Raw genomic sequence first — 22,568 nt, forward strand, 5'->3', positions numbered from 1 at the left:
TGGCTCTTCCCTGCACTACAGAAAGGGTTAAAAAAAGAGAGGGGGGCACTAATTAGGCGCAGTATTAAAACATACAGCAGCTATAAGGGGAAAAACACTTATATAAGGTTATCCCTGTATATATATATAGCGCTCTGGTGTGTGCTGGCATACTCTCCCTCTGTCTCCCCAAAGGGCTAGTGGGGTCCTGTCCTCTATCAGAGCATTCCCTGTGTGTGTGCTGTGTGTCGGTACGTTTGTGTCGACATGTATGAGGAGAAAAATGATGTGGAGACGGAGCAGAGTGTCTGTAACAGTGATGTCACCACCTAGGGGGTCGACACCTGAGTGGATGTACTGTTGAAAATTACGTGACAGTGTCAGCTCTGTATAAAAAAAACAGTGGTTGACATGAGACAGCCGGCTACTCAGCTTGTGCCTGTCCAGACGTCTCATAGGCCGTCAGGGGCTCTAAAGCGCCCGTTACCTCAGATGGCAGATACAGACGCCGACACGGATACTGACTCCTGTGTCGACGGTGAAGAGACAACCGTGATTTCCAGTAGGGCCACACGTTACATGATTGAGACAATGGAAAATGTTTTATACATTTCTGATAATACGAGTACCACCAAAAAGGGGTATTATGTTCGGTGAGGGAAAAACTACCTGTAGTTTTCCTGAATCTGAAAAATAAATGAGGTGTGTGATGATACGTGGGTTTCCCCCCTGATAACAATTGATAATTTCTTAAAAAGTATTGGCTGTATACCCTTTCCCGCCAGAGGTTAGGGTGCGTTGGGAAACACCCCCTAGGGGGGATAAGGCGCTCACACGCTTGTAAGAACAAGGGCTCTACCTTCTCATGAGATGGCCGCCCTTAAGGATCCTGCTGATAGAAAGCAGGAGGGTATCCAAAAATGTATTCACACACATACTGGTGTTATACTGCGACCAGCAATCGCCTCAGCCTGGAGGTGCAGTGCTGGGTTGGCATGGTCGGATTCCCTGACTGGAAATATTGATATCCTAGATAAGGATAGTATATTATTGCCTATAGAGCATTTAAAAGATGCATTTCTATATATGCATGATGCACAGCGGAATATTTGCCGACTGGCATCAAGTATAAGTGCGTTGTCCAATTCTACCAGTAAAATGGTCAGGTGATGCGGATTCCAAACGGCATTTGGAAGTATTGCCTTTAAAAGGGGACATTTGGGGTCGGTCTTTTAGACCTGGTGGCCACGGCAACAACTGGGAAATCCACGTTTGTACCCCAGGTCGCCTCTCAAAATAAGACGCCATATTATCAAGCGCAGTCCTTTGTTGGCAAGCGGACAAAAGGTTCCTCTTTTCTGCTCGTGACAGAGGGAGAGGAAAAAGGCTGAAGAGATTACCCAGTTCCCAGGAACAGAAATCCTTTCCCGCCTCTGCAAAAGCCCTCAGTATGACGCTAGGGCCTTACAAACTCAGGCACGGTGGGGGCCCGTTCTCAATGAATTTCAGTGCGCAGTGGGCTCACTCGCAAGTAGACCCCTGGATCCTTCAGGTAATATCTCAAGGGTACATATTGAAATTCGAGACGTCTCCCCCTCGCCGTTTCCAAAAGTCGGCTTTACCGACGTCTCCCTCTGACAGGGAGGCTGTTTTGGAAGCCATTCACCCAGCAGGTGATAATCAAGGTACCCCTCCTGCAACAGGGAACGGGGTATTATTCCACACTATTGTGGTACCGAAGCCAGACGGCCCGGTGAAACCGATTCTAAATCTAAAATCTAAAATCTTTGAACACTTACATACAGAGGTTCAAATTCAAGATTGAGTCACTCAGAGCAGTGATTGCGAACCTGGAAGAAGGGGACTACATGATGTCTTGGGACATCAAGGATGCTTACCTTCATGTCAAAGTTTACCCTTCTCACCAAGGGTACCTCGGGTTATGGTACAGAACTGTCACTATCAGTTCAGACGCTGCCGTAGGGATGGTCCACGGCACCCCGGGTCTTTACCAAGGTAATGGCCGAAATGATATCCCTTCGAAGGAAGGGGATTTTAGTTATCCCTTACTTGAACGATTCCCTGATAAGGGTAAGATCCAGGGAACAGTTGGAAGTCGGTGTAGCACTATCTCAGGTAGTGTTGCGGCAGCACGATTGGATTCTCAATATTCCAAAATCACAGCTGGTTCCGACGACTTGTCTTCTGTTTCCTAGGAATGTTCCTGGACACAGTCCAGAAAAAAGGTGTTTCTCCCGGAAGAGAAAATCAGGGAGTTATCCGAGCTAGTCAGGAACCTCCTAAAACCGAACCAAGTCTCAGTGCATCAATGCACAAGGGTTCTGGGTAAAAATGGTGGCTTCCTACGAAGCAATCCCATTCGTTAGATTCCACGCAAGAACTTTCCAGTGGAACCTACTGGACAAATGGTCCGGGTCGCATTTTCAGATGCATCAGCGGATAACCCTGTCACCAAGGACAAGGGTATCCATCATGTGGTGGTTGCAGAGTGCTCATCTTCTAGAGGGCCGCAGATTCGGCATTCAGGACTGGGTCCTGGTGACCACGGATGCCAGCCTGCGAGGCTGGGGAGCAGTCACACAGGGAAGGAATATCCAGGGCTTAGGGTCAAGCCTGGATACATCACTTCACATAAATATCCTAAAGCTAAGGGCCAATTACAATGCTCTAAGCTTAGCAAGACCTCTGCTTCAAGGTCAGCCGGTGTTGATCCAGTCGGACAACATCATGGCAGTCACCCACGTAAACAGACAGGGTGGCACAAGAAGCAGGAGGGCAATGGCAGAAGCTGCAGGGATTCTTTGCTGGGCGGAAAATCATGTGATAGCACTGTCAACAGTATTCATTCCGGGAGTGGACAACTGGGAAGCAGACTTCCTCAGCACGACCTCCACCCGGGAGAGTGGGGACTTCACCCAGAAGTCGTCCACATGATTAAAAAACTCGACAGGTATTGCGCCAGGTCAAGAGACCCTCAGGCAATAGTTGTAGACGCTCTGGTAACACCGTGGGTGTACCAGTCAGTGTATGTGTTCCCTCCTCTGCCTCTCATACCCAAGGTACTGAGATTGATAAGATGGAGAGGAGAAAGCACTATATTCGTGGCTCCGGATTGGCCAAGAAGGACTTGGTAACCGGAACTTCAAGAGATGCTCACGGAGGATCCGTGGCCTCTACCTCTAAGAAGGGACCTGCTCCAGCAAGGACCCTGTCTGTTCCAAGACTTACCGCGGCTGCGTTTGACGGCATGGCGGTTGAACGCCGGATCCTGAAGGAAAAAAGGCTTTCCGGATGAAGTCATCCCTATCCTGATCAAAGCCAGGAAGGATGTAACCGCAAAAACATTATCACCGCAATTGGCGAAAATATGTTGCGTGGTGCGAGGCCAGTAAGGCCCGACGGAGGAAATTCAACTGGGTCGATTCCTACATTTCCTGCAAACAGGAGTGTCTATGGGCCTGAAATTGGGGTCCATTAAAGTTCAAATTTGCGGCCCTGTCAATTTTCTTCCAAAAAGAACTAGCTTCAGTCCCTGAAGTTCAGACGTTTGTAAAAGGGGTACTGCATATACAGCCTCCTTTTTGTGCCTCCAGTGGCACTTTGGGATCTCAATGTAGTTTTGGGTTCCAAAAGTCACATTGGTTTGAACCACTTAAATCTGTGGAGTTAAAATATCTCACATGGAAAGTGGTCATGCTGTTGGCCCTGGCCTGGGCCAGGCGCGTGTCAGAATTGGCGGCTTTATCCTGAAAAAGCCCTTATCTGATTTTCCATTCGGACAGGGCGGAATTGAGGACTCGTCCTCAGTTTCTCCCCAAGGTGGTTTCAGCGTCTCACCTGAACCAACCTATTGGTGGTGCCTGCGGCTACTAGGGACTTGGAGGCCTCCAAGTTGCTAGACGTTGTCAGTGCCCTGAAAATATATGTTTCCAGGACGGCTGGAGTCAGGAAATCTGACTCGCTGTTTATCCTGTGTGCACCCAACAAGCTGGGTGCTCCTGCTTCTAAGCAGACTATTGCTCGTTGGATTTGTAGTACTATTCAGCTTGCACATTCTGTGGCAGGCCTGCCACAACCAAAAATCTGTAAATGCCCACTCCACAAGGAAGGTGGGCTCATCTTGGGCGGCTGCCCGAGGGGTCTCGGCTTTACAACTTTGCCGAGCAGCTACTTGGTCAGGAGCAAATACGTTTGTAAAATTCTACAAAATTGATATCCTGGCTGAGGAGGACCTGGAGTTCTCTCATTTGGTGCTGCAGAGTCATCCGCACTCTCCCGCCCGTTTGGGAGCTTTGGTATAATCCCCATGGTCCTTATGGAGTCCCCAGCATCCACTTAGGACGTTAGAGAAAATAAGAATTTACTTACCGATAATTCTATTTCTCATAGTCCGTAGTGGATGCTGGGCGCCCATCCCAAGTGCGGATTGTCTGCAATACTTGTACATAGTTATTGTTACAAAAATCTAAGTTATTATTGTTGTGAGCCATCTTTCAGAGGCTCCTCTGTTATCATGCTGTTAACTGGGTTCAGATCACAGGTTATACGGTGTGATTGGTGTGGCTGGTATGAGTCTTACCCGGGATTCAAAATCCTTCCTTATTGTGTACGCTCGTCCGGGCACAGTATCCTAACTGAGGCTTGGAGGAGGGTCATAGGGGGAGGAGCCAGTGCACACCAGTTAGTCCTAAAGATTTCTTTAGATGTGCCCAGTCTCCTGCGGAGCCGCTATTCCCCATGGTCCTTACGGAGTCCCCAGCATCCACTACGGACTATGAGAAATAGAATTATCGGTAAGTAAATTCTTATTTTCTGCTGCAAATTCCTTCAGCCCTGAGCTTTGTTGGCCTATATGGGTCTCGCACCAACCGTCTTCGGTTGTGCTCTCTACTTCTAGTCTGCTGTACCTGAACCTCCTGGTCCTTGACCTCCTGGTCTGTTATGTACAGCAGACTCTACTGCTCATCAATATGTCGAGACTAACAAGGGACGCCTCCCAAGCCACCCCACGATATCACTCTCGCTGGTGTACCTCTTTCTACTGGCCTATGGTTCCCACTTCCGTAATAAAAGAGAAATCTTATATATACACACTCTTACATTCGAACACTCTTATTTCTGTACAGAATTCCTTTCATTCAGTAATAGTCTAACCCAGAAGAATTGCAACAGAGAAAGTCTTTTTCTTTTAACTTTAAACTTTTGGATTTGAGATAGATTTGTGTTATTTTCGCGTTACTTCCTTATCGCCTATTAAAACAATACTATCGTGCGGTTTGTATTATGTGGGTGTATCCGTACGCTCCGTGCGTAATATACGCTCCGTGCGTCGACCCTTGCGTTGCGTACGCCCTGCCCTTGTAAGGACACATGTACGCAGACCAAGTACGTCCACAGTAACACACTACACGTTTATCAATGTGAATGATCTTTAACAGTAATCCTTCACTGACCACCACTCAAATCTCCCTTGTATTCTAGGCGAGATTGTGTGCGTGCCTTTTACAATTATTCCCTTAAATATTACTTTTTATCTTTTAACTATTAATAACAACAGATGTCTCAGTACTTTATCACTAGTATGTGGCAATCAGGAGAATGAGGCACGAAAATAATACTAAACAAGAAATACAGGTGTGTATGCTTATGCGTACGTTCGCAAAACAGAAACTAAACAGGTTTTAAAAGACAATAACGTACTGTTCCTACCTTCCGGTTCTGGATTCCTTCAGCACTCCTTACTAAGCGAAGGAGACGCTTATCTGGTCAGCACTACGAGGAATATTACCTCCCGCCCTTTGCTGACCGATAATGTCTGCTGAAATTACCTAGTGCAGATATGTGAAGAGCTGGCGAGCCCCCAATTGACAAAGCCTAATATATATATCCTATATTAAACACTCTAAAAGGTTAAGAGACACAGTACGCAATTGGCGTATGGAATACCGTAAGAGTACACACGTAGCGTAACAAACGCTTAGCCGTGGACGAGACGCACGAGCGGCACGTTCGCTCACGGCTTAAAGCGTAAAGGCAAGCACGCTATAGGCTGCCGACTAACGTAATGATACGCTATCAGCGTAGCGGACGCTCGAGACCACGAGGAGATCACAAGCGGCGCTGACGCTCACAGAGTTAAACCTTTGTAACAATATTATAAACAATGTACTTATAATGTAAACCTTTGTGCAGTGATAAGGTGTAAATGCAACACAGTGTAACTTTGTTAGTTTAAAAGCTGTATGAGCGACTCTTACGCTCTGAGAACCCTTTAGCAATATAATAAACACTCAAATACCGGTCTAAGGGTCTAACACCTGTTAAGGGAGAGAATGAACGTTCAATCGCAAAAGAATACACAATACAAGTTATACACTACCAAACTAACATAAAATACCTAACCGAGTTACTACACGTTAAAATACAACAAAGACACAATTACATTTAAGGGGAAAGAGAGAGAGAAATGGCTTACAACAAATAGGAGATAAACATGGTTGCAGAGAACTTATGCACAAGGGGAAACAATCGCAAGCGCCTTTCTGGATATCCAGCTCCCGATTATCAGTGATGAGAACCGTTGAAAAGAGTAGAGAGCTGGCCCAGGTCGGCTTGTCTTTTTATACACTACACACAATACAGTACAATGGTCCCTACATTCTTATTGTTCATTGGACACAGGAATTCGTCTCCGCATTATAACAAAAGGTCATAGGTTGGTTCATATAGGTGGGCTGTGACTATTCCAAACTGCTCAGGTGGGAGGGAAACTGGGTTTCCCGCCGCATGGGTAATAAAGTGCAAATATAGTAAATGTCCATAAACTTCTTATGTCCATAACTATACGCACGAGCGAGTAATCCGCTTCAAACCAACACCGGAATATTGCTAATTATATTCTCTTCCGATGGATACTAAACACCACTGTGTAACCCCTGTCTGACCCTTCGTATCAAACAAAGAGGGATCTCTTTGTCCCTGAACATGCTACATTAACTAAACTTTCAGATTCTATCAAAGGGACCATAATCTACAAAATACATTATATGACTAAAATATGTTACGATTGAGTCGCCCGCTAGACGCTCACAAACTCTACCGTAAATGCGCATACTGTGCACGCATGCGGGTACACGCGTACAATGCGTGGGTACAATGCGGGTGCACGCAAAAGCGAGTATACGCACGCACGGGAGGGCTCATGCACGCGCAGCAGGCACTCGCATGAGGTGCATATATGGCAATGTGTGGCGTGATATTTTTCTGACTTTGACAACTGTTACTAACACTGTGCTTCCACCTGCATTTCTGTAAACTTTCTCTTCCAGAATGCAAGAAAAAAAGAAAAAGGATCTGTTTCTGGTGCACTAAATGATATATTAGGATAAATTTTAACTTTTAATTCATTTATTTAAAATGTGTATAGACATGTTCTATTTCATGTCTTCCGAAATAGCTAGTGCAAAATATTCTAAATACATCTACATTTAATGTGACAACATGACAAGACTGTGTATTGCACAAACCAATAAACAAAAATATTAAAAACTAATGAGCGTCTTTTTGGTATCTGTTCTCCACATATAATGTCTAGGTACACTCCTTATGGATATCTGTCTATTGTATACAAATTTTATTCCCTCCACATATTCATATAACTACTTTATTGTAGTGTATTTCTATAGAGATTCTAAATAAACTGCCTGGTAAATAGACTAGATGCAGTTGTAAGTGATACAATCATAGATTTGCAACAATGTGTCTCTTAATAGTTTATTTGGTTCTTGGCTCACTGCCCAGACATATCTCTTAGATGAAATTAAGTTAATGGGGTCGATTCTATTCGGCAACTAATGAATGGCGCCGGGAATTAGCTCCCGACGCTATTCAATTCAGCAACTAGTTACGTCGGCGATGGCCCGTTCTCGCCGACAAAATAGGTTGAATTGTCGGGAGAACGGGCATTCTCCGACTTAACTCCCCGGCGCGAGGCTGATTCCCGACAGAATCAGCCTTGCGCCGGCCGCGAGGCAGCACTTTTGTCGGCTTTCTTCTCTCATCCCCCGGGGATGAGAGAAGAATTCACGACAATTGCAGGTAATTAGTTGCTGAATTGAATAGCGTAGGGAGCTAATTCCCGGCGCTATTCATTAGTTGCCGAATAGAATCGACCCCAATGATACAGTTATGAATTTGTTGCAAGTTAGTTGCAGAACTGTAAATGGATTGGTAACAGTGTTTATCTTATAGTTGATTTCTTTGGTCCTTGGCTCACTGCCCAGACATATTTCTTAGATAGAATTAATTGCAAAATAATGCTTCATAACATGCTGCTGATGATACACAGATGTATGCTATATACTTCTTAAATAGGAGGGAGTCTGGACATATGAGTCCTTATTTTCAAATTACATTCAGTCTGATGAATAAGAGACCAGCCAGCCTGATGATAGATTGTCTCGTGATGATTGATGTATTTCTATATAGTCCAAAATAATAATCAGTTATAGAGTCTAGTTATGTAGTAATAGTACTTTGATAATATAGTATAGATTTAATCAACAAGTCACCTCTCACTTAAACTTAAACTTTACATGTCTAAGACTGAGCTGATCATCTTCCGGGTACGGGTCGTTTTGACGACTCAACTTAGGTCGACAGAAGGTCCACTGAATTGACCATGTTGACCTAATGCATGTTGACCTTCAGTGGTTGATCTAATGACTGTTGACCTAAGCTGTGTCGACCTAACAACCGTTTCCCTTCCCCATCTTCCTACCCTCCTGCATAACCTCACCTCCTACAATTTCATTATCTATTGATGGCACAACTATCTCCTCTAGCCCTCGAATATACTGTGTTGGAGTTATCCTTGATTCCTCCCTCTCCTTCAAACTGTACAATCAGTACCTCTAATACCCCTTTCACACAGACCAAAATTTTCCAGGTTATTGCACATGAACGCGCATCAACCCGGGAATTTGCTCAGTGTGAAAGAGTCCCGGGTCAAAATCCCGGGAATCATGCCCCGGGATTTCAACCCTGCTATCGACCAGGGTTGGTCTCTGGATCTTCCCGGGAACCTGGTCAATGTTAACGGGAGCCGGGTCAATGCGTCTCGGCTCCCGTTCACTCTCTCTATGTACAGGCAGCGCTTGCAGATCATGTGATCTCTAGCGCCGTCCCAGCCGCGTCACCGCTGACGTCAGCAACCCGGCAATATGCCGGGCTGCTGACTGCGGTATGCAAGTGCTCTTACCCGGGAATGTCCCTGCATGATCCCGGGACCGTATTCCCGGGTAAGACCCTGCATTTTTGTTGTGAAAGGGGTATTAGAGTCCTGTTGCTTTCATCTCTAAAATATATCCAGGATAAGATTCTTTCTCTTGCTAAAACCCTTATACACTCACTGATTATCTCCAGATTAGACTACTGTAATCTCCTTCTATCTGGCCTCCCTGATAAATGCCTAACTTCACTCCAATCTGTCATCAATGCTGCTGCCCAGCTCATTTTCCTCTCCAAATATACTCCGGTTGCCTCCCCTCTCAACAAGCCCTACAATGGCTCTTTCCATTTCTGAATCCAATTCAAGCTTCTTACACTTACTTTCAAATCCCTTGCTTATTCCTCTCCAATTTTACATATCTTACCTTATCTCCTTCTACACCCTCACTTTTACTATTATCTCCTTTTACACTCTCACTTGCCCTATTTGCTCCACAAATGCATGCCACATTTCCTGCCAACTTTCTTCCTCTTATTCCTACCTCCATGGTTTCCGCCGTCGTGCTCCATACCTCTGGAATTCTTTACCTCTCCCTATCAGACTCTTGACCGCTCTACAAAACTTTAAAAGGGCTCTCAAAATCCACTTCTGCATCAAACCTAGCCCTCTCTCATCCTAACCCTCTTTCCATGCTGATTGTCTGCCCCATTTTTGTCACCCCTGTCTGTCTGCCCCCTCCCATGTAGAATGTAAAGAGCCCTCCACACTAGCTGATCCCCGCCGATGCCGATATTGGCGGCGACAGGAACCTGGCAGGGGGGTTGGCATCTGCAGCAAGGCTGTTGTTAACGAGGACCGCCCTCGTCTGTACATGTTTAGACGAGGGAGGGGGTTTTTAACGACAGCCACGTTCCCCCCGCCCCCCCTCCCTGCCATCGCTGCCTGTCCGACCGCATCGGCAAGTGTGTATGCATTTGCCAATGCCGGCCCCGGAAGCGTGCATCGTTAACAACATTTCTCTTACGTCCCAGAGGATGCTGGGGACTCCATAAGGACCATGGGGTATAGACGGGCTCCGCAGGACTATAAAGAACTTTTAGTATGGGTGTGCACTGGCTCCTCCGTCTATGCCCCTCCTCCAGACCTCAGTTAGATTTTGTGCCCAGAGAAGATAGGGTGCATTACAGGGGAGCTCTCCAGAGTTTCTCTGAAAAATAATTTTGTTAGTTTTTTTATTTTCAGGGAGCACTGATGGCAACAGGCTCCCTGCATCGTGGGACTGAGGAGAGAGAAGCAGACCTACTTAAATGATAGGCTCTGCTTCTTAGGCTACTGGACACCATTAGCTCCAGAGGGAGTCGGAATGCATGTCTCACCCCGCCGTTCGTCCCAGAGCCGCGCCGCCGTCCTCCTCGCAGAGCCGGAAGATAGAGGCCGGGTGAGTATAAGAAGAAAAGAAGACTTCAAGGCGGCAGAAGACTTCAGATCTTTACTGAGGTAAGCTACGCTGCGCGCCATTGCTCCCACACACTACACACACAGAACGGGCACTGATGGGTGCAGGGCGCAGGGGGGGGGGCACCCTGGGCAGCAATAAACCTCTGGTCTTGCATATAAGGGTACATTAGGCTGCGGAGGCAGTAAATGAAGAGGTCCCCCGCCATTTTTTTGAATATTGAAGCGGGACCGAAGCCCGCCGCTGGAGGGGGCGGAGCTTGATCCCTCAGCACTAACAGCGCCATTTTCTCGACAGAACGCCGCAGAGAAGCTGGCTCCCCGGACTCTCCCCTGCTGAACTCGGTGACAGGGCTGAAAAGAGGGGGGGGGGGGGGCATGTTTAAGGCGCAGTTAGTGTATAACATTGATTATATATATAAAAAGCGCTATCTGGGTTTTATTCCAGTGTCAGTTTGGCGCTGGGTGTGTGCTGGCATACTCTCTCTCTGTCTCCCCAAAGGGCCTTGTTGGGGAATTGTCCCCTTATACATATATCCCTGTGTGTATGGGGGTGTCGGTACGTGCGTGTCGGCATGTCTAAAGCGGAAGGCTCGTCCAAGGAGGAGGTGGAGCAGATGTGTGGTGTCTCCGTCGACAACGCCGGCTCATGATTGGATGGACATGTGGCATATGTTAAATGCGAGACTGGACAAAGCAGAGTCCAGGGAGAAAGCAGGGAGTCAATCCACGGATTGGACTGGGTCACAGGGCCCTTCTTGGTCTCAAAAACGTCCCCTATCCCAAATAGTGGACACTGGTACTGACACGGTTTCTGACTCCAGTGTCGACTACGATGAGGCAAAATTACACCCAAGGGTGGCAAAAAGTATTCAGTGTATGATTATTGCAATAAAAGATATTTGCATATCACTGATGACCCCTCTGTCCCTGATACGAGGGTGCGCATGTATAAGGAAAAGAAATCTGAGGTAACCTTTCCCCCATCTCATGAGCTTAACGAGTTATTTGAAAAAGCTTGGGAAACTCCAGATAAAAAACTGCAAATTCCCAAAAGGGTTCTTATGGCATATCCTTTCCCTGCACAGGACAGGGTAGGTTGGGAATCCTCTCCCAGGGTGGACAAGGCTTTAACGCGCCTGTCCAAGAAGGTGGCGCTACCGTCTCCGGACACGGCAGCCCTCAAGGATCCTGCTGATCGCAGACAGGAGACTACTTTAAAGTCTATTTATGCGCATACGGGTGCTTTGCTCAGACCGGCAATAGCATCGGCATGGGTATGTAGCGCGGTTGCAGCATGGACAGATACCTTGTCAGCTGACCTTGATACCCTAGACAGGGATACCATTTTATTAACCTTAGCCCACATTAAAGACGCAGTTTTATATATGAGGGACGCACAAAGAGACATTGGGCTGCTGGGTTCCAGAGCCAATGCCATGGCTATTTCTGTGAGACAAGCTCTATGGACCCGTCAATGGACGGGTGATGCAGACTCAAAGAAGCATATGGAGGTTTTACCTTACAAGGGTGAAGTGTTGTTTGGGGAGGGGCTCGCGGACCTGGTTGCCACAGCTACAGCGGGTAAATCTACCTTTTTACCTTTTGTTCCCCAACAGCAAAAGAAAACTCCACAGTATCAGATGCAGTCCTTTCGGTCGCATAAGTCCAGAAGAGGTCGGGGCTCCTCTTTCCTTGCCAGAGGTAAGGGTAGAGGAAAGAGAACACCTGCTTCGGCTAGTTCCCAGGAGCAGAAGTCCTCCCCGGTTTCTACAAAATCCACCGCATGACGCTGGGGCTCCCCTAAGGGCCTTCGACTTTTCAACCAGATCTGGATTCTTTCAGACGTGGATCCTTGGGCGATGGAAATTGTTTCACAAGGCTACAAGCTGGAATTCGAAGAGGTGCCCCCTCGCCGATTTTTCAAGTCGGCCTTGCCAGCTTCACCCCCGGAGAGGGAAGTAGTGTTAGCTGCAATTCAAAAGCTGTGTCAACAGCAAGTGATGGTCAAGGTGTTATGATTCCCGAACTCCAGACCAGAGGAGATCTTATGGCAGAGGTCTGAGTACAGGGAAGATCTGCTGGTAGTGGGAGCAGGAGAGCCTAGTAACCCCTGGCGCCCTAACTCCGTTGTCTCGCCCGTGTTATCAGAAATCCCCTGCGAGACTATGGTTGCTTGAGCCCATGGCAGCCGCGTTCGAAGGGCGGATTATGTCTGCCCAACCCCGATGCCCCCTCAGGTCTTAATGGGAGACAAAGGGAAATCCGAGACAGGGTGATAACAAGGGGCCCTCTGACTAAGCAACCAGGCCAGGGGTTACAAGCTAACTAACTTAAACCAAAGGTATGTGCGGACTAGCCGCCAGGGAAAAGGACAACCAAGGATCCACCGATCCGTTACTCCTATCCAGCACTGCTGGATACCAGAGTGGATCTGTGGGAGCGGAATCCTCCGCAAAAGCTCCAGAACACAAATATACTAAATAATAAACAGTAAGCGGACAAGCCGCAACACACGGCTGCGCCGCGACTCACGAACACCACAGGATGTTAAAGGTGCTCGGTCAGACTCCAGGAATGATGACAACTTTCCGAGTACAGGACCACTGAGGACAGGAACAACCGGATTGAGCAAGACTGGAACTCTCTGCAACAGACACAGGCAAACAGGAAGCTATCACCGGCGTCTGTGGGAAGTCCAAAGGGTGCTTATAACAGAGAGCTCCCCAATCAGGAGCCAGACTGGGTAATCACAATGAATGCCGTGCAGCTTGCAAGCTGCACGGCCAGCACACCATAAAATAATTAGAACAGACCCAGCAACGGGGAACGCGGCCCGAACGTGGCGTCCCCGTTGCTAGGGTCAGAGCGGCTCCGTGCGCCCGGCGTCTAGCGTTGCCAGGGAGCCGGCGGCTGTACGCGCACGGCGTCCCTGGTTGCTAGGCGCCGGGCCGCACCGACGAGCGGACCCCGGCGCCTAACAGTACCCCCCCCTTGAGGAGGGGTCAAGGAACCCCTAAAGCCAGGTTTCTGAGGAAATTCTTGAAAAAATGCCCTTTTGAGCCTCGGGGCATGAAGATCCTCATCCAGGACCCAAGACCTTTCCTCTGGCCCATAACCTCTCCAATGTACCAAAAAATAAAGCCGACCCCGGGAAAACTTGGAGTCGAGAACCTTCTCAACCAGGAACTCCTGCTGACCCTGTACATTTATTGGTGATCTCCCCTGAGATATTTTACGAGGAAATCTACTGGACGAAACATATGGTTTCAGCAATGAGCAATGGAAGGTATTTCCGATCCGTAAAGTTTTTGGTAAACGTAACCGGAAAGCAACTGGATTGACTTTTTTGATAATGTGAAATGGTCCAATAAATTTAGGACCCAATCTGGCTGAGGTTTGTCGAAGTTTAATGTTGCGAGTCGACAACCACACCCTATCTCCTACTTTAAAAGTGCACGGCCGCCGGAGCCTGTCAGAAAATCTTTTTTCCCGGAATGCCGCTTTTCTGAGAGCCAGGTGTACTTTTCTCCAAATGAGTCTAAGATGAGAGGTCAGGGCCAGTGAGGAGACAGAGGAATGTTGAAAAAATGAATTAGCCCTGGGGTGAAAACCAAAAACTGCAAAAAATGGAGACACATTGGTGGAAGAATGACAGGCATTATTATAAGCAAACTCCGCCAATGGAAGAAACTCAGACCAGTCATTTTGGAGTTTGGCCGAGTACAAACGCAAATATTGTTTTAGAGATTGATTAACTCGCTCAGTCTGCCCATTGGATTGGGGATGATAGCCAGACGTTAAAGATAATTTCATCTTTAATGAAGCACAAAAAGACTTCCAAAATTGTGCAATGAATTGTGGACCCCGATCAGAAACAATATCAGTGGGTAAGCCATGGAGTCTGAAAACATGGCGGAGGAACAAGACTGCCAATCCCTGGGCAGATGGCAATCGGGGAAGAGCAATGAAATGGGCCATTTTGCTAAAACGGTCCACTACCACCCATATGACTCGGCATCCGGCTGACAGAGGGAGGTCCACCACAAAATCCATGGAGATATGCGACCATGGCCTAAGAGGAACATTCAAGGGCATAAGTTGACCGATAGGCAAAGAACGAGGAACTTTATGCTGTGCACAGACCTGACACGAAAAAACAAACTCTTTAATGTCTTTGGAAAGACCAGGCCACCATACTGAGCGGGAGACTAATTCCAAAGTTTTAGCGATTCCCGGATGCCCGGCAACTTTGCTATCATGAAACTCCGTCAAAACAGTTGCTCTCAAAAACTCAGGGACAAAAAGACGACCAGCAGGAGTATTTCCAGGAGCTTGATGTTGAAGCAGCTTTAACTGGGTAAATACATCCTGTGTGAGGCCTGCCCGAATGACTGAAGACGGAAGTATGGGAGTAACAGGACTGTTGTCTTGAACTGGAAGAAAACTGCGTGACAGGGCATCTGCCTTAGTATTCTTGGAACCTGGCCTGAAGGTGATAATAAATTTGAAACGAGTAAAAAATAAAGCCCAACGAGCCTGCCGGGCATTCAGTCGTTTAGCTGATTCAATGTATTGAAGATTTTTGTGATCAGTCAAAACTGAAATGGTATGAGTCGCTCCTTCAAGCCAATGCCTCCACTCCTCGAAAGCCCATTTAATAGCCAGCAATTCCCGGTTACCAACATCGTAGTTGGATTCTGCAGATGAGAATTTCCTGGACATAAAGGCACAAGGATGTAATTCGAGGGAATCCGGATCCTTCTGAGATAGGATAGCCCCTACTCCAACCTCCGAGGCATCAACCTCAACAATGAAAGGCAATTCTGGGTTGGGATGTCTGAGGACAGGGGCTGAGACAAAGGCTTGTTTCAAGGCCTGAAAAGATAACTCAGCTTCACGTGACCAATTGGTAGGATCTGCTCCCTTCTTAGTCAGTGCCACAATGGGAGCAACTAGGTCAGAGAAGGAGTGAATAAATCTTCTATAGTAGTTCGCAAACCCTAAAAAGCGCTGAATTGCTTTTAAGTTGGTGGGTTGCGCCCAACTAAGGATGGCTTGGAGCTTCTTTGGTTCCATACAGAATCCCCGAGGGGAAATAATGTACCCTAAAAAGGATACCTCCGTGACATGAAATTCACACTTCTCAAGCTTGGCATATAGGTGATTTTCACGTAATTTTTTTAGAACCTGACGCACCTGGGTAACATGTTGTTCTACAGAGTCAGAATAAATCAAAATATCGTCTAAGTAGACTACAACGAACCTTCCAAGAAACTCACGGAGCACATCGTTAATGAGATCCTGGAAAACTGCCGGAGCGTTAGACAGGCCAAATGGCATAACCAGATACTCATAGTGGCCTGACTGAGTACTGAATGCCGTTTTCCACTCATCCCCTGACTTGATTCTGATGAGGTTATATGCTCCTCTCAGGTCAATCTTAGAAAAAATCACAGCCGAACGTAGCTGATCAAAGAGGACAGAGATCAGCGGCAGAGGGTAAGTATTCTTTACTGAGATTTTATTCAAAGCTCTAAAGTCAATGCAGGGTCTAAGTGAACCATCCTTCTTCTCTACGAAGAAGAAACCTGCACTTAAAGGGGATTTAGATGGCCTGATAAATCCTTTCCCAAGGCTTTCTTTCACATACTCATTCATGGCCACAGTTTCAGGACCAGACAATGCATATAACCTTCCTTTAGGCAACGTGGCACCAGGAATTAGCTCAATGGCACAATCATAAGGCCTATGGGGAGGCAGAATATCCGCATTGCCCTTGGAAAATACATCAACAAAATCCTGGTATTCCACAGGAATGGGTGCGGGAACGGCGGCAGCTACTCGGATAGGAAGCGTAATACATTCTTTATTACAGATGGTACCCCATTGTAAGATCTCCCCCGACTGCCAATCAATGATGGGATTATGAAAGGCCAGCCAAGGGTGACCCAGAACCACAGGAACTGCTGGACAATGGGTAAGGAAAAACTCAATCTTTTCAGAATGCAGAGCTCCTACCGAAAGTAAAACAGGAGGTGTACAGAGAGAAATAACCCCATTGGACAAGGGACTCCCATCTAAACCATGCATGGTGACACACCTACCCAAGGTTAACTGAGGAATACCTAAGGCCTTGGCCCATGTTAAATCCATAAAGTTCCCTGCAGCTCCACTGTCCACAAAAGCAGAGACCGAGGAACAGAGGCTGCCAAAGGAAACTTTAGCAGGAACTAACAGTGAATTATTTGAGGAGATAAGCTGCAGACCAAAGTGAACCCCCTCACAACTCACTTGGTCGGGAAGTTTCCCGACTTGTTCGGACAACTACGGGCAAAATGTCCCTTACCTCCACAGTATAAACAAAGACCAGAATTTTGCCTCCTGGTTCTTTCTTCAGGAGACAATTTGGAGAGACCTATTTGCATAGGCTCCTCCATGTCCACAGGAATGGAAAAAACACAAGGAGTAGATCCGACAGATGCTCCTTTTTCAGCCCTCCGCTCTCTGAGCCGACGATCTATCTTAATAGAGAGCTCCATGAGTTTATCGAGAGTCTCAGGAGCGGGATACTGAAGGAGACTGTCTTTTATAGATTCAGATAAGCCGAGGCGAAACTGACTGCGTAAGGCTGGGTCATTCCATCCACAGTCGTTCGACCAACGGCGAAACTCCGTACAATAAATCTCTGCGGGATTCCTACCCTGTCTGAGAGCACGCAACTGACTCTCAGCGGACGCCTCTCTATCAGGGTCGTCATACAATAGCCCTAAAGATTTTAAAAAGGCGTCTACAGACAATAAGGCCGGATCGTCTGTCTTTAAACCAAAAGCCCAGGTCTGAGGATCCCCCTGAAGCAGAGAAATAATAATTCCAACCCGCTGAGCCTCCGTACCTGAGGAGACTGGTCTTAAACGAAAATAAAGTTTACAAGACTCTTTAAAATTAAAAAACTGTTTTCTATCCCCAGAAAAACGGTCAGGCAGATGCATTTTTGGTTCAGGGATGACCCTCGGGGAAGTCCGTAACAGATCTTCCTGTGACCTCACCCGGAGGGACAGATCCTGAACCATCTGAGTAAGTTCTTGAATCTGACTAACTAGAAGTTGGCCAGGATTTGGCCCAACACCGGTGGGATTCATGAGGCCGACAAAATCTCCCAACTGAATAAGTGAAAAAAAATTAACTCCTTTTAATTTTTTTTTTTTTTTGTCTGGCCGGTGATAATGTTATGATTCCCGAACTCCAGACCAGAGGAGATCTTATGGCAGAGGTCTGAGTACAGGGAAGATCTGCTGGTAGTGGGAGCAGGAGAGCCTAGTAACCCCTGGCGCCCTAACTCCGTTGTCTCGCCCGTGTTATCAGAAATCCCCTGCGAGACTATGGTTGCTTGAGCCCATGGCAGCCGCGTTCGAAGGGCGGATTATGTCTGCCCAACCCCGATGCCCCCTCAGGTCTTAATGGGAGACAAAGGGAAATCCGAGACAGGGTGATAACAAGGGGCCCTCTGACTAAGCAACCAGGCCAGGGGTTACAAGCTAACTAACTTAAACCAAAGGTATGTGCGGACTAGCCGCCAGGGAAAAGGACAACCAAGGATCCACCGATCCGTTACTCCTACCCAGCACCGCTGGATACCAGAGTGGATCTGTGGGAGCGGAATCCTCCGCAAAAGCTCCAGAACACAAATATACTAAATAATAAACAGTAAGCGGACAAGCCGCAACACACGGCTGCGCCGCGACTCACGAACACCACAGGATGTTAAAGGTGCTCGGTCAGACTCCAGGAATGATGACAACTTTCCGAGTACAGGACCACTGAGGACAGGAACAACCGGATTGAGCAAGACTGGAACTCTCTGCAACAGACACAGGCAAACAGGAAGCTATCACCGGCGTCTGTGGGAAGTCCAAAGGGTGCTTATAACAGAGAGCTCCCCAATCAGGAGCCAGACTGGGTAATCACAATGAATGCCGTGCAGCTTGCAAGCTGCACGGCCAGCACACCATAAAATAATTAGAACAGACCCAGCAACGGGGAACGCGGCCCGAACGTGGCGTCCCCGTTGCTAGGGTCAGAGCGGCTCCGTGCGCCCGGCGTCTAGCGTTGCCAGGGAGCCGGCGGCTGTACGCGCACGGCGTCCCTGGTTGCTAGGCGCCGGGCCGCACCGACGAGCGGACCCCGGCGCCTAACACAAGGTTCCCCTGGTCCAACAGGGAAAAGGGTATTATTCAACCCTGTTTGTGGTCCCGAAGCCGGATGGTTCGTTCAGACCCATTTTAAATCTAAAATCCCTAAACCTGTACTTGAAAAAGTTCAAATTCAAGATGGAATCACTCCGAGCTGTAATATCCAGCCTGGAAGGAGGGGATTTGATGGTGTCACTAGACATAAAGGATGCATACCTTCATGTCTCTATATACCCCTCTCATCAGGAGTACCTGAGATTTGCTGTACAGGACTGTCATTACCAGTTTCAGACGTTGCCGTTTGGGCTTTCCACGGCCCCGAGGATTTTCACCAAGGTATTGGCGGAGATGATGGTGCTCCTGCGCAGGCAGGGAGTCACAATTATCCCATACTTGGACGATCTCCTGATAAAGGCGAGATTGAGAGACCAATTGCTGAAGAGCGTGTCGCTCTCCCTGAAAGTGCTGCAACAGCACGGTTAGATTCTCAATCTGCCAAAGTCAAAATTGGTTCCAACGACTCGGCTATCATTCCTAGGCATGATTCTGGACACGGAACAAAAGAGGGTTTTTCTCCCATTCGAAAAAGCCCAGGATCTCCAGAACATGGTCAGAGACCTGCTAAAACCAAAAAGAGTGTCTGATTATCAATGCACTCGAGTTCTGGGGGAAATGGTGGGAGCCTACGAGGCCATCCCCTTCGGCAGGCTTCATGCGAGGACTTTTCAGCGGGACCTTTTGGACAAGTGGTCCGGGTCCCATCTACAAATACATCAGAAAATAACCCTGTCCCCTGGGGCCAGGGTGTCTCTCCTGTGGTGGCTGCAGAGTGCTCACCTTCTAGAGGGTCGCAGGTTCGGCATTCAAGACTGTGTTCTGGTGACCACGGACGCGAGCCTCCAAGGATGGGGAGCAGTCACACAAGGAAGAAATTTTCAGGGACTATGGTCAAGCCAGGAGGCTTGTCTACACATCAACATACTGGAATTGAGGGTCATATACAATGTCCTACGACTAGCGGATAATCTTCTTTGCGACCTACCGGTTCTGATTCAATCAGACTACGTCACAGCCGTGGCTCATGTAAACCGCCAAGGCGGGACAAGGATCAGAGTGGCGATGGCGGAAGCCGCCAGGATTCTTCGCTGGGCGGAAAATCACGTAAGCGCTCTGTCAGCTGTCTTCATTCCGGGAGTGGACAACTGGGAAGCAGACTTCCTCAGCAGACACGATCTCCATCCTGGAGAGTGGGGACTTCATCAAGAAGTTTTTGCAGAGATAACAAGTCTTTGGGGAATTCCTCAAATAGACATGATGGCGTCACGCCTCAACAAAAAGCTTCGGAGGTATTGTGCCAGGTCATGGGACCCTCAGGCAGTAGCAGTAGACGTCCTAGTGACACCATGGGTGTTTCAGTCGGTCTATGTATTTCCTCCTCTTCCTCTCATCTCAAAAATATTGAGAATCATAAGACAAAGAAGAGTGCATACAATACTCATTGTCCCAGATTGGCCTCGAAGGGCCTGGTACTCAGATCTTCAGGAAATGCTCACAGAAGATCCGTGGCCTCTTCCTCTCAGGGAGGACCTGTTACAGCAGGGGCCATGTGTGTTCCAAGACTTACCGTGGTTACGTTTGACGGCATGGCGGTTGAACACCAAATCCTAGCTGGGAAAGGTATTCTGGAGGAAGTTATCCCTACTCTTATAAAGGCTAGGAAGGAGGTGACGGCAAAGCATTATCACCGTATCTGGAGGAAGTATGTATCTTGGTGTGAAGCCAAGAATGCTCCTACAGAAGATTTCCATCTGGGCCGGTTTCTCCACTTTCTACGGACAGGAGTGGATATGGGCCTGAAGTTAGGCTCCATTAAGGTACAGATTTCGGCCCTATCTATATTCTTTCAGAGGGAATTGGCTTCTCTCCCAGAAGTCCGGACGTTTGTGAAGGGAGTGCTGCACATCCAGCCCCCCTTTGTGCCCCCAGTGGCACCGTGGGACCTTAACGTGGTGTTAAGTTTCCCGAAATCTCACTAGTTTGAACCTCTTCAAACAGTTGAATTAAAATTTCTCACGTGGAAGGTGGTCATGTTATTGGCCTTGGCATCTGCAAGGCGGGTGTCCGAATTGGCGGCCTTGTCCCACAAGAGCCCCTATTTGATTTTCCATGTGGATAGAGCAGAGTTGAGGACACATCCTAAATTTTTGCCTAAGGTGGTTTCTTCATTTCATATGAACCAACCTATTGTGGTACCTGTGGCTACGGGGGACTGGGAGGACTCCAAGTCCCTGGATGTAGTCAGGGCCTTAAAGATTTATGTAGCCAGGACGGCTAGGGTTAGGAAAACAGAGGCTCTGTTTGTCCTGTATGCAGCCAACAAGGTTGGCACTCCTGCTTCTAAGCAGACTATTGCTCGCTGGATCTGTAACACGATTCAGCAGGCTCCTTCTACGGCTGGATTGCCGTTTCCAAATTCGGTAAAGGCCCATTCCACTAGGAAGGTGGGCTGTTCTTGGGCGGCTGCCCGAGGCGTCTCGGTATTACAGTTTTGCCGAGCAGCTACTTGGTCGGGTTCAAACACTTTTGCAAAATTCAACAAGTTTGATACCCTGGCTGATGAGGACCTTGCGTTTGCTCAGTCGGTGCTGCAGAGTCATCCGCACTCTCCCGCCCGGTTGGGAGCTTTGGTATAAACCCCATGGTCCTTACGGAGTCCCCAGCATCCTCTAGGACGTAAGAGAAAATAAGATTTTAAACCTACCGGTAATTTTTTTTTCTCCTAGTCCGTAGAGGATGCTGGGCGCCCGTCCCAGTGCGGACTACATCTGCAAGACTTGTATATAGTTGTTGCTTTCATAAGGGTTATGTTACAGTTGGAATCGGTCTTTGACTGATACTGTTTTTTGTTCATACTGTTAACTGGTTGCGTTTATTCCAGGTTATATGGTATGATTGGTGTGGGCTGGTATGAATCTTGCCCTTAGATTAACAAAATCCTTTCCTCATATTGTCCATCTCCTCTGGGCACAGTTCTCTAACTGAGGTCTGGAGGAGGGGCATAGAGGGAGGAGCCAGTGCAAACCCATACTAAAAGTTCTTTATAGTGCCCATGTCTCCTGCGGAGCCCGTCTATACCCCATGGTCCTTACGGAGTCCCCAGCATCATCTACGGACTAGGAGAAAAATATTTTCCGATAGGTTTAAAATCTTATTTTACTGTACACAATGGACGAGATTGTGAAAGATCTCGTTCAGAATGGCCCTTCTGAGCAAGATCTTTCACTTTCTCGTCTAGTGTGTATGGGCCTTTAGCTCTCATGAGCGGAGTCCTAATCCCTTGTGTGTTTTTCCTTCTCTTACTTACTGTAGATTACCTTCTTCTCCATACTCCCTGCATATACATCTAAACCTCAGTTTTTACCAATCTGCGTTCTTTAGTGTCATGTCCTCCTTATACAGCAAAGTCTATATACTGTATATTTGTCCTACATTATCTTGTACGGTAAGTCATTGTTTTCCTATTTTGCTCATTTATTTATGTACTTTGTTGGCACTGCGGAACTGTTATAGCACCATATAAATAAATATAACAATGAATTATTATTATTCAATATAAATAGCAATAAATGGATAAAGTTGTCCATATGTTTACAAATATATATAAAAAAATCATTAAATGTCAATAAATCATA

General features: G+C 47.4%; 1 protein-coding gene across 4 annotated transcripts in view; it reads left to right on the plus strand.

The window, feature by feature from the left end:
* DCAF6 (DDB1 and CUL4 associated factor 6) overlaps nucleotides 1–22,568 on the plus strand; it is a 912,707-nt gene that overhangs the window by 368,148 nt on the left and 521,991 nt on the right. The window lies entirely within an intron of this gene.

This window comes from Pseudophryne corroboree, chromosome 2, assembly GCF_028390025.1.
Source record: "Pseudophryne corroboree isolate aPseCor3 chromosome 2, aPseCor3.hap2, whole genome shotgun sequence".
Classification (NCBI taxonomy): domain Eukaryota; kingdom Metazoa; phylum Chordata; class Amphibia; order Anura; family Myobatrachidae; genus Pseudophryne; species Pseudophryne corroboree.